Genomic DNA, 11,238 nt, shown 5'->3' with positions numbered 1-11,238 from the left:
TGTGTCTTCAGTCTTTGTTTTCATTTAGATCTAGGTTTAGAATTTCCATTAAATTCTAGAATATGCTATTTCTTTGTTGTTCTAAAGGTTTTATCCTCATCACTATTTATTATTTCTTTGTTTTTCTTCTGTCATCATCATTCTCATATCCTGATGATGGATCCCATTTGGGATTTGAAACGTTGGTACAAAAATGTTAAAACTGTGGATTCTCTGGTCAATGATTCAAAAGATTCAAGCCACAGATCTCTGAAATCCAAAAAATAGAATAAAAATTAATAATAAAATCCTAACATAAAACACTATCATAACTATAAAACAAAATTAAATAAAACTCTGGTGAACTATTACAAATAAAGTTGTTTTGAAAACCAAAATTAGTGAATTTTGGTCCAGATCTGCTTCCTTTAAGGGTGGAATTCCACAAAATCTTCCCTTTTACTGCTGTTTCAATCTTTGACTGCTGATATTAATCCTTAAAATATGAGATTTTCTTCAACCACTGTTGGATTTGTGCGCAGCTCTAACACTTCAGTTTTCTCAATTAATTTGCTTGAGATGGATTTTTTTGATTGCATAAGTGACACAACGTTCTTCATTTCATGTTTGATGATTTTGTCATAAACATCAGGTGGCTCTTCCTCAAGGCGCAAAGAAGATGGATTCACAACCTGCGCTGCCTTCTTTAACTGGACATGACCTGCTGAACCTGTAAGCCTTCCAGAGAGAACACGTGCTCTCTCCGTATGCAAAGATAATTGACTCTGCACTTGAGATATCTTTTTCGAATACACTTGTCCTGCTGACTTGCTTACACTTGCTGCATGATTTCGACCTTTCTAGTGTTTCCTCCTCTTTTGCCAGATGAGAAAATTTTGACAACCTGCCCTTGGAGTGTCATGATATAGATTGATGATGCCTTGTTGCAGACTACAATGTGCTCTGAGTTCTTTGAAAAAAAAGGTGGACAGAATTCACTGATACATCACCTCCCTTGAGAAGAGGTGGAGGTTTAAACATTTGAATACAATCAATTGTCTTCACATCCTAAACTTTTACAGTACAATCACTAGAAGCAGTAATAACACGACCCCCAACACTTTTTAATATTGCATCATTTACGTAAGATGTATGACCACGAAATTCCTTTAATGCTTTGCCAGATTTGAGACCATGTATTCCTGCAATATTGTCAAATGATGTGCTTAAAAGCCGATTACCATCACGAGAGAAGGAAAGGCTTGTAACACCCTGAGAATGTGCACGCTCTAGATGCCTTAAACACTGACATGTTCGTATACGCCATACCTTAATTTTCCCATCCTGTGAACCAAAAGCCAGTATCTCTGAATCTCGACTGAAGTCAACAAAGAGGAGAGCATCATCATGCATCATAAAGGAATCATCAGCTTGATACTGAAGATCCTTCTTAAGATTCCCACTGATGTAGTCCCAGACCCCTATGAATCCATTAACTGAGCAAGAGACAAGGTATTGACCATCTGGAGAGAGAAGAAAGCACATTTTGGGTGGCTTTGTTTCCCAAAAGTGCCAGTGTTGTCGGATACATTTCTTCCTCGTCTGCCTTCACTGCTGCAGTGCTCCTGAAGAGGTGAAACTGTGTACCTGGAGGAAGTAATCCTTAATTTTGTTGCCACTTCAAAGATTGACCAATCAAGGCCATTAATCGAGACTATTTGTGACCGCCTCTTTTCTTTTGATGACTCGTGATAAGCCTCACGAGGATCAAAATATGTACGAACTAGAAGGTGTTCCAGGTGTAGATAGCGCTCAGGTTGCTCCTGCTTCATGAAACCCATTGCTTGAGTTAGCCTTAGAATAGCTCTTGCAGTATCTAATTCTCGAAATCAAATTATCTCCAATACAATCTGTTCATACAAGTATTCTAGCTTCTTTCTAGGAGGCTTAAGCTGTGCAACTTATGGCAGTATCACATCCCATCTTTCGCTATTGATATCTGCTACAATTGTTTCAAGGTTGTCTTCAATATTAAGAGAAACCTGGCATTCATTTTTCAGTGTTTGAAATGTTTGGTGCAAAGAATTCTCTTTGCAAAATGGTACCACAATTTTTATAACACTTTTTACCATGATGTTGTGAAAGGCATCTTTGAATTCCCATACAGATGACTCAAGGTCTTGGTCACCATTCCTAAATAACTCAGTATTCAACCGCACGATATGGGAATTAATCCCCTTGACACTTGATGGGTTGAATGTCATGATAATAACCTTGCTTTAGAAACTAACCGTGTGATTGTTGTTTCTGTTTATTGCCCAGGTGTAAATGTTGTGCGTAGGGCCACACTTCTAGAAGCACAACACCAACCCAAGAGCGCAGCGCCACAGCTAGAAGCGCAACACCAAACTCCAGATTAGCTTGACTTTCAATTTTTCTTTGTCTTGACTTCAAATTTTGACTTGTGTGTGTTGTTGATGCAGGGGGCACTGAGACTTAGAGTTGGGCTGGGCCTTCAGTCCTAAGTTTGTCACTATGAGAGTTAGTATTTTGAGCATGTTATCTTGACTATTTCAATGTCTGTAAGAATTTAATCTCAGTATCCTTCTTTGTAACAACATCCTTCAATGTTGCAATCTGATCCTTAAGTTTCCTAACTCTCCATGTTTCTTTGTGCAACACCTAAGGAATCCTGAAGAATCTGAGTAGGCTTGCTGTTATGATATGGTACATGAGCACTTTTGTTGGCTAAAGCAGATATGATATCCCCAAGAGCTGACAGAGATTTATTGAAATGCTGTGCGCCTCTAAGTCTATCCCTAGTAACTTCTGACTTGTTAACCCTCTCAGTCCCAGCAAGGTCAACCAAATGAAGGCACCCATGAAGAATAGCTCCAGAAGACAAGTCTATTCCTTGCACATAAATAGTCAAGACACTGTGAAAATGACTACTACATTCATTGAGAGCAGTAGCACCTACTGCCCTGTTCTTTTGTCCAATTTTCATTAAATCTAAAGCATATGGTGTTGATTCCACAGGCAACATACTAGCATCAGGAACACTGAGGCCACTGGGTTAGGATATGCCTCGGATCACAAGCCTCTCTTTTGAACCATCACTTGCAAGCAGATTGCGAACCTGCTCGTTATATATTTCTATCATTTGAACACCAACTTCATACTAAAATAAGTCTCTTATTTTCTATCACAATCCAACCACAAAACCAAACAATGACATTTCCTAGTTTCCTCTGGGTCATTCAATACCTGAACTACTACACGGGAGGGTCTTTGAGCCAATCACCCATTTGGTCATATCTTTTGATTCGGGAGCCGGTTTTTGGAGTGTAATATACTGTTGGAAAGCTCTTTCCGAGCTGCTCCTGATGAACAGACTTATGACATGTTTTGTGCTGAATATCATGTGAAAAACATCTAACCAAACCAAACATAGTAAGAGCTCATGTTGATCCCTGGTGACAGGCTGTGAAGACTGACTCTAACATCGGCTCCATTGGGGATGGCAGCTCCTTGGAGGTGTCAAGAACACCATAGACCAAGTGCCTCATCCATTGGGCAATATGGTCAAACAGCTGCAAACTCAAAACAACTCATACCAATCCAAACTTACACATACTGCAACCTGTACATAAACAAATAGCATGCTACCTTGGGCAGCTTATTTATTTACAAATCTACCCTACTCTAATGCAAAATCAATAGATCAAGTAATGCTATAATGCCAGACCAACCAATCAAGCAACTGTGACAATGATGCTGTTTTTTGATAGTGTTTGAACCAAAACATAGTTGAAAATCCCACCAGCAATATATACCCATAGTACCTCTGGCTTTGTAAAAGGCAACCTGGTATTTCTTTCAACTCAAGAATATATTCCATATATGCTACTATAGGATCATAGAAACCAGATTCTATCTACTGCCCCAGCTCATTGACATATGCTTTTGGCTAGAGATTGTCACATCCTCGCTGCAAATCATAACATCCTTCCATCCAACCATCTAAGGGCAGCCTTATCTTTTCTTCTTTGGGAGGAGGGAGAGTTTCCAAGAACTGTTTAGGGTCTTGGAATTCATGTGACTTAATTTGAACATCCAATAGTTCAATTTCATTTTCCAATTTTTCAACAACTAAGCCAAGAAAACAATATTTACTCTCAGGTGTGAGCCGACTAGATTTCAAGCTAAGAAGCAATGATGTTAAAAGACTCTGATCAACTTGAAATTTTGCTATCTCATCCCTTAAATTCAATAAAATTTCACTAGATAACGGATTTGCCACATACCCTGTCATTAATGCTCTGAAATCCGGATTTCTTTGGCAGTGAAGTCGAAGCTCAGGGTCTTGAACATTGGAGTCATCAGGTAGATGATTTCGGCCTTCATATGTGTTTGACTGCTGTCCACCATCAACAATAAGATCTGCAACTTGAATGATCTTTCCTGGAGAAGATCTGTCACCTCTTCCCCAGTATGGTCACCACTATGTTAGCGCCTAGATCTACCTCAGGCTGAAGGAAGGCAGGTCTAGGGTAACATCAAACCACGCTTAACCTGGTAGCTAGCCCTACCAGGTCGGGAGAGGGCTCTCTCCTTGTCAATCTCAGTTGAGATGACTGAAATGAATATGGATTTTAGGCTAGGTATAGTAGCTCTAGGTTTTTTTTGGATTTGTTTGGGTCAAAACAACAAGAGAAAGGATGATTTGGATTATGGCATCAATGTCAGTTTCTGCTGGCAAACCTGGGGCAAATTAAGTGCCATGTTCAGCCAAGTGAAGATTGTAAATGTGAGAAGTATAAGGGAGAAAGCTCGCTGCCCTGCAGGCATCAAACAAAGGATGGATCTGCAACAACAACTTTAGATGAAAGAGAATAATGAGGTTGCTCAACAGAGCATCTAGCAACGGATGAATTCTGCTAAAACTACCATTACAACTAACAACAAAATCATCATGAAAGGAGCATCATTATGGATGAATTCCTAACATATCACTTAGATAATGCTGAAACAAAGGAGAAAAACATAATGTGTAAATGAATTACAGGAGAAAAAACATACTGAACATTTAAGCACCGTGATGAATCCTAGGCCTAAAGGGCAAAAACTGCTTTATTATGATATTCAATAGAACTTTACATAGTCCAAATGCTTCTTCCTGTTGCAAAAATCGAACCATTACATATTCAAAACTAATCCTATTTATAATATTACAAAATTATTTTTATTTCCTCAACATAGGAAATAAAAAATAGAATAAAAATTGATAATAAAATCCCAACATAAAACAATATCATAACTATAAAACAAAATTAAATAAAACTCTTGTGAACTATGACAAATAGAGTTGTTTTGAAAACCAAAATGACTGAATTTTGGTATAGTTCTGCTTCCTTTAAGGGTGGAATTCCACAAAATCTGTCCTTTTACTGCTGTTTCAATCTTTGACTGCTGATATTAAACCTTAAAATCTGAGATTTTCCTCAACCACTGCTAGATTTGTGCCTGGAAGCTCTGACACTTTAGTTTTCTCAATTAATTTTCCTCTTTTACTCCATTTCCTCGAATCTGGGACAAATTGCTTGAGATGGCTTTTTTTGATTGCATAAGTGACACAAAGTTCTTCATTTCATGTTTGATGATTTCGTCAGAAACATCAGGTGGCTCTTCCTCGAGGCGCAAAGAAGATGGACTCACAACCTGCGCTGCCTTCTTTAACTGGACATGTCCTACTGAACCTGTAAGCCTTCCAGAGAGAACATGTGCTCTCTCTGTATGCAAAGATAATTGATTCTGCACTTGAGATACCTTTTTCGAATACACTTGTCCTGCTGACTTGCTTGCACTTGATGCATGATTTCGAACTTTCTAGCATTTCCTCCTCTTTTTCCAGATGAGAAAATTTTGACAACCTGCCCCTGGAGTGTCATGGTATAGATTGATGATGCCTTGTTTCAGACTACAATGTGCTCTGAGTTCTTTGAAAAAAAAGGTGGACAAAATTCACTGATACATCACCTCCCTTGAGAGGAGGTGGAGGTTTAAACATTTGAATACAATCAGTTGTCTTCACATCCTATGCCTTTACAGTACAATCACTAGAAGCAGTAATAACACGACCCCAAGCACTTGTGAATATTGCATCATTTACGTAAGATGTATGACCACGAAATTCCTTTAATGCTTTGCCAGATTTGAGACCATTTATTCTTGCAATACTGTTAGATGATGTGCTTAAAAGCCGACTACCATCACAATAGAAGGAAAGGCTTGTAACACCCTGAGAATGTGCACGCTCTAGACGCCTTAAACACTGACTTGTTCGTATACACCATACCTTAATTTTCCAATCTTATGAACCAGAAGCCAGTATCTTTGAATCTCGACTGAAGTCAACACAGAGGATAGCATCATCATGCATCATAAAGGAATCATCAGCTTGATACTGAAGATCCTTCTTAAGCTTCCCACTGATGTAGTCCCAGACCCCTATGAATCCATCAACTGAGCAAGAGACAAGGTATTGACCATCTGGAGAGAGAAGCAAGCACATTTTGGGTGGCTTTGTTTCCCAAATGTGCCAGTGTTGTTGGATACATTTCTTCCTCGTCTGCCTTCACTGCTGTAGTGCCCCTGAAGAGGTCAAATTGTGTACCTGGAGGAAGTAATCCTTAATGTTGTTTCCACTTCAAAGATTGACCAATCAAGGCCATTAATCGAGACTATTTGTGACCGCCTCTTTTCTTTTGATGACTTGTGATAAGCCTCACGAGGATCAAAATATGTGAGAACTAGAAGGTGTTCCAGGTGTAGATAGCGCTCAGGTTGCTCCTGCTTCATGAAACCCATTGCTTGAGTCGGCCTTAGAATAGCTCTTGCAATATCTAATGCTCAAAGTCAAATTATCTCCAATACAATCTGTTCATACAAGTCTTCTAGCTTCTTTCTAGGAGGCTTAAGCTGTGCAACTTGTGGCAGTATCACATCCCATCTTCCGCTATTGATATTTGCTACAAATGTTTCAAGGATGTCTTCAGTATTAAGAGAAACATGGCATTCATTTTGTAGTGTTTGAAATGTTTGGTGCAAAGAATTCTCTTTGCAAAATGGTACCACAATTTTTATAACACTTTTTTCCATGATGTTGCGAAAAGGCATCTTTGAATTCCCATACAGATGACTCAAGGTCTTGGTCACCATTCCTAAATAACTCAGTATTCAACCGCACACCATGGGAATTAATCCCCTTGACACTTGATGTGTTGAATGTCATGATAATAGCCTTGCTTTAGAAACTAACTGTGCGATTGCTATTTTTGTTTATTTCCCAGGTGTAAACATTGTGCATAGGGCCACACTTCCAGAAGCGCAACGCCAACCCAGGAGCGCAGTGCCATAGCTAGAAGCGCAGTGCCAAACTCCAGATTAGCTTGACTTTCAATTTTTCTTTGTCTTGACTTCAAATTTTGACTTGTGTGTGTTGTTGATGTAGGGGGCATTGAGACTTAGATTTGGGCTGGGCCTTCGGTCCTAAGTTTGTCACTATGAGAATTAGTATTTTGATCATGGAATCTCGACTATTTCAATGTTTGTAAGCGTTTAATCTCAGTATCTTGATTTGTAACGACATCCTTCAGTGTTGCAATCTGATCCTTAAGTTTCCTAACTCTCCATGTTTCTTTGTGCAGCACCTAAGGAATCCTGAAGAATCTGAGCAGGCTTGCTGTTATGATATGGTATATGAGCACTTTTGTTGGCTAAAGCAGATATGATATCCCCAAGAGCTGACAAAGATTTATTGAAATGTCATGCTTCTCTAAGTCTATCCCCAGTAACTTCTGACCTGTTAACCATCTCGATCCTAGCAAGGTCAACCAAATGAAGGCACCCATGAAGAATAGCTCGAGAAGACAAGTCTATTCCTTGCACATGTACAGTCAAGACACTGTGAAAATGACTACTACGTTCATTGAGAGCAGTAGCACCTATTGCCCTGTTCTTTTGTCCAATTTTCATTAAATCTAAAGCATCTGGTGTTGATTCCACAGGCAACATACTAGCATCAGGAACACTAAGGCCATTGGGTTAGGATATGCCTCGGATCACAAGCCTTTTTTTTGAACCATCACTTGCAAGCAGATTGCGAACCTGCTCATTATATCTTTCTATCATTTGAACACCAACTTCATACTGAAGTAAGTCTCTTATTTTCTATCACAGTCCAACCACAAAACCAAACACTGAAATTTCCTAGTTTCCTCTGGGTCATTCAATACCTGAACTGCTACACGGGAGGGTCCTTGAGCCAATCACCCATTTGGTCATATCTTTTGATCCGGGAGCTGGTTTTTGGAGTGTAATATACCGTTGGAAAGCTCTTTCCGAGATGCTCCTGATGAAAAAACTTATGACATGGTTTGTGCTGAATATAATGTGCAAAACATATAACCAAACCAAACATAGTAAGAGCTCATGTTGGTCCCCGGTGACAGGTTGTTAAGACTAACTCTAACACCATGTACTCTAGAACGGCTAGAAGTGAAAAATATGTGTTGAAAACCACAAAAAAATCATAGAACAACTATCCATTTTTTCTCCAAGGGGGCTTCCAACCCCCTGTAACCACCTCGCTATGCCTGACGCAACATATAGTGTGTGGGCATAGTCCTGCATAAAATATAATACATATTGAACATTTTCCCAATTGTTTTATTTGATGCATAAAAGAGTTGCAGGAGTACATGATCAACAATCAAAAGCAATATTGCTCATTAATTCTCTACACCAAGAAAATGTCTCTATGCTCATATATTTTGTTAATGTATATGCAAAATTCTTCAAAGTGTCCACCTTTACTAGTAGCACCTTATTGTCTTCAATCATATCTCTCACAAAGTGATATTGAACATTAATATGCTTTGTCTTAGAATGATAAATTGAGGTCTTCGCTAAGAAGATTGCACTTTGACTATTGCAATCTATACTTAAAACATGTACCAACCCAATACAATTTCTGTAACCGTACTGCTTCCTTTCTTGCATGAGTGGTTTCCATGTATTCAAATTTTGTAGTTGAGAGTGCCATTATAGACTATCTCTTGCTCATCCAATTTATTGCTCCTCCAAATAGGTTAATAACATACCCACTTTAGATCTTTTGCAATCCATATCTATAGCTTAGTGTGCATCAACAAGACCATGTATGTCCAACACTTTGTCAATATTGGTCCTCCTTGGTAGCACAATCCACACAAATAACTAAAAACCTGCTTTAGTTTTTTCCAATGCTCCTTCCTTGATTTTGACATATACCTAATCAATACTCCCACTACATGTCCAATGTTTGGTCTAGTACATATCATTGCATACATCAAAATTCCAATTTCTCTGACTATGGAATGGAGGACATATCATCTTTCTATCCTATTGACAACATTGGATACTGCCAACAATAGGGGTCTCCTCGGTATGAAGTCCCAAATAGACCTCACTATGTTTAGGATAGGAGCCCTATCCGAGAATTCGGCCCAACTGCCATTACAATGATCTTAAAGATTTTCCTTGGCTATAATTATCAACATAAGAGATCATACACATAATTTTCGAGATAAGCAAGTTAGCTTTGTGAAACATCAATTGAAATGTATATAAAGTACTTTCACATAAGGGAAAAAGGGAGTGAGCCTTTAAAAGAAAAATAATAGTACTATCCTAATAAAGGCATACACATACATAGAAAGAATCGTTAATTAATATGCAAAAGAGTTCACAAAATAATAACGATCATGAAAACAAGTAAGAACACACAATTCAATGAAATGTGTACCAAAGCTAACGAAATAGTTCATTTTATTTAGTACATAAGAATGCAAACATACATCACAAAAATGAAAGAATAGTCTTACAACATTCACGATACATGCATGAAATTGCATTGACTCATAGAGCTTTAAGATATTAATTGAAACTTCCAAGATACACAATCACAATGATGCATTACTGGCTCGAAGAGTGGAACATGAAGCCACCACTTTCTCCTCCAAATAATGATATTCTCTCTTATGCTATGCTTGAGAAGCCAAGGCTAAAATTCCTTTACTTGAGGCATGAGGACCTATTTATAACAAATGGAGTGACCTTTCACCTCCCATGTGAATCTTGAGCTCCCTTATAACTCTTGAGCTCCCACATGACCTTTGAGCTCCTACTTGACCTTTAGAATTCTTAGTGACTCTTCAAATTCCATGTGTGACCCTTAGGCTTCCACACATTTTACATTTTCTTATTATCAGAATTACAAAATTATATTCCACCAATATTGTGGCAAAAATACATAAGACAAAATAACACTCTTGTGTTCACACCTTGAGAAGTTACAATTTAGTGAATATGAAATGAGACTTCATTGTAATATGTCGATGCCAAGTTATTCTATATGATGATATGTATTTAACTCTTCATGATAGGTATGAAATGTGCTTCATATTTATTCTCCAAAGGGTTTGGGTAAGTATTGGAACCTTCTAAGTCATCATGAGTTGCCATCTATCTATTGTAGTCCAAGGTTCCTTTACTCCTGCATGATAGCATCTTTATGTCTCTTCTCCACAAGTTTCTTCTTGAAACTCATTCTTGATGAACTCCTTGAACATAATATACCATGTTAATATGATAATACCTACACATGAAGTTCACTCATGGAAACACAATATCAGTCCCAAAATCACCTATTCTATCTTTATTTTCTCATGCATGATACAACTGTGATGGGACAATGCACTGAGACTGATGGAGAGGCCTTCTTGGGCGCAGAGCATAGGTTCGGGAGGCAAGAGGTGGAGGTATGGGCACTAGAAGTGCGCATTGTGTAAGGGCAAGAGAGAGAGGGACAAGCTTGGGTGCAAAGAATAAGTCCAAGAGGCAAGGGTGACATGCTTGCTCACTTGGAATGCACAATGCGCTTATGTAGGAAATGCTTCCCAATTCTTACGTAGGGCACACTTATAGGAGGTATAGGATGATGACTATGGATTGGAGATACGCAATTCACTCATGAAGAGATTTGGTTTCAAGTTGAGCATAGTTTCAGGAGACAGGGGTCGAGGACTGTGCCTTAGGGATGCACAATGCACTTCTGAGGGAAAAGAGACTTTTTGATGGATGCAGGGCGCAATTGTAAGCTCCAAGAGAGTGATGTCTAGATCCTAAAGTGTGCAATGCACTCATGAATTGAGCTCA

General features: G+C 38.6%; 2 pseudogenes; both read right to left on the bottom strand.

Annotated features, from left to right (window-relative positions):
* Window positions 1-853: 853 nt before the first annotated feature.
* Window positions 854-1,524, bottom strand: LOC149225215 (uncharacterized; annotated as a pseudogene).
* Window positions 1,525-5,729: 4,205 nt separating this feature from the next.
* On the bottom strand, window positions 5,730-7,200 carry LOC149225214 (suppressor of mec-8 and unc-52 protein homolog 1 pseudogene; annotated as a pseudogene).
* Between the last annotated feature and the right edge of the window lie 4,038 nt (window positions 7,201-11,238).

This window comes from Pinus tabuliformis, chromosome J (assembly GCF_031772625.1).
Source record: "Pinus tabuliformis cultivar Carrire ecotype Pingquan chromosome J, CPIR1, whole genome shotgun sequence".
NCBI lineage: Eukaryota > Viridiplantae > Streptophyta > Pinopsida > Pinales > Pinaceae > Pinus > Pinus tabuliformis.
Note: the sequence above shows the minus strand (reverse complement) of the source record. Positions and strands in the feature narration are given on the sequence as shown.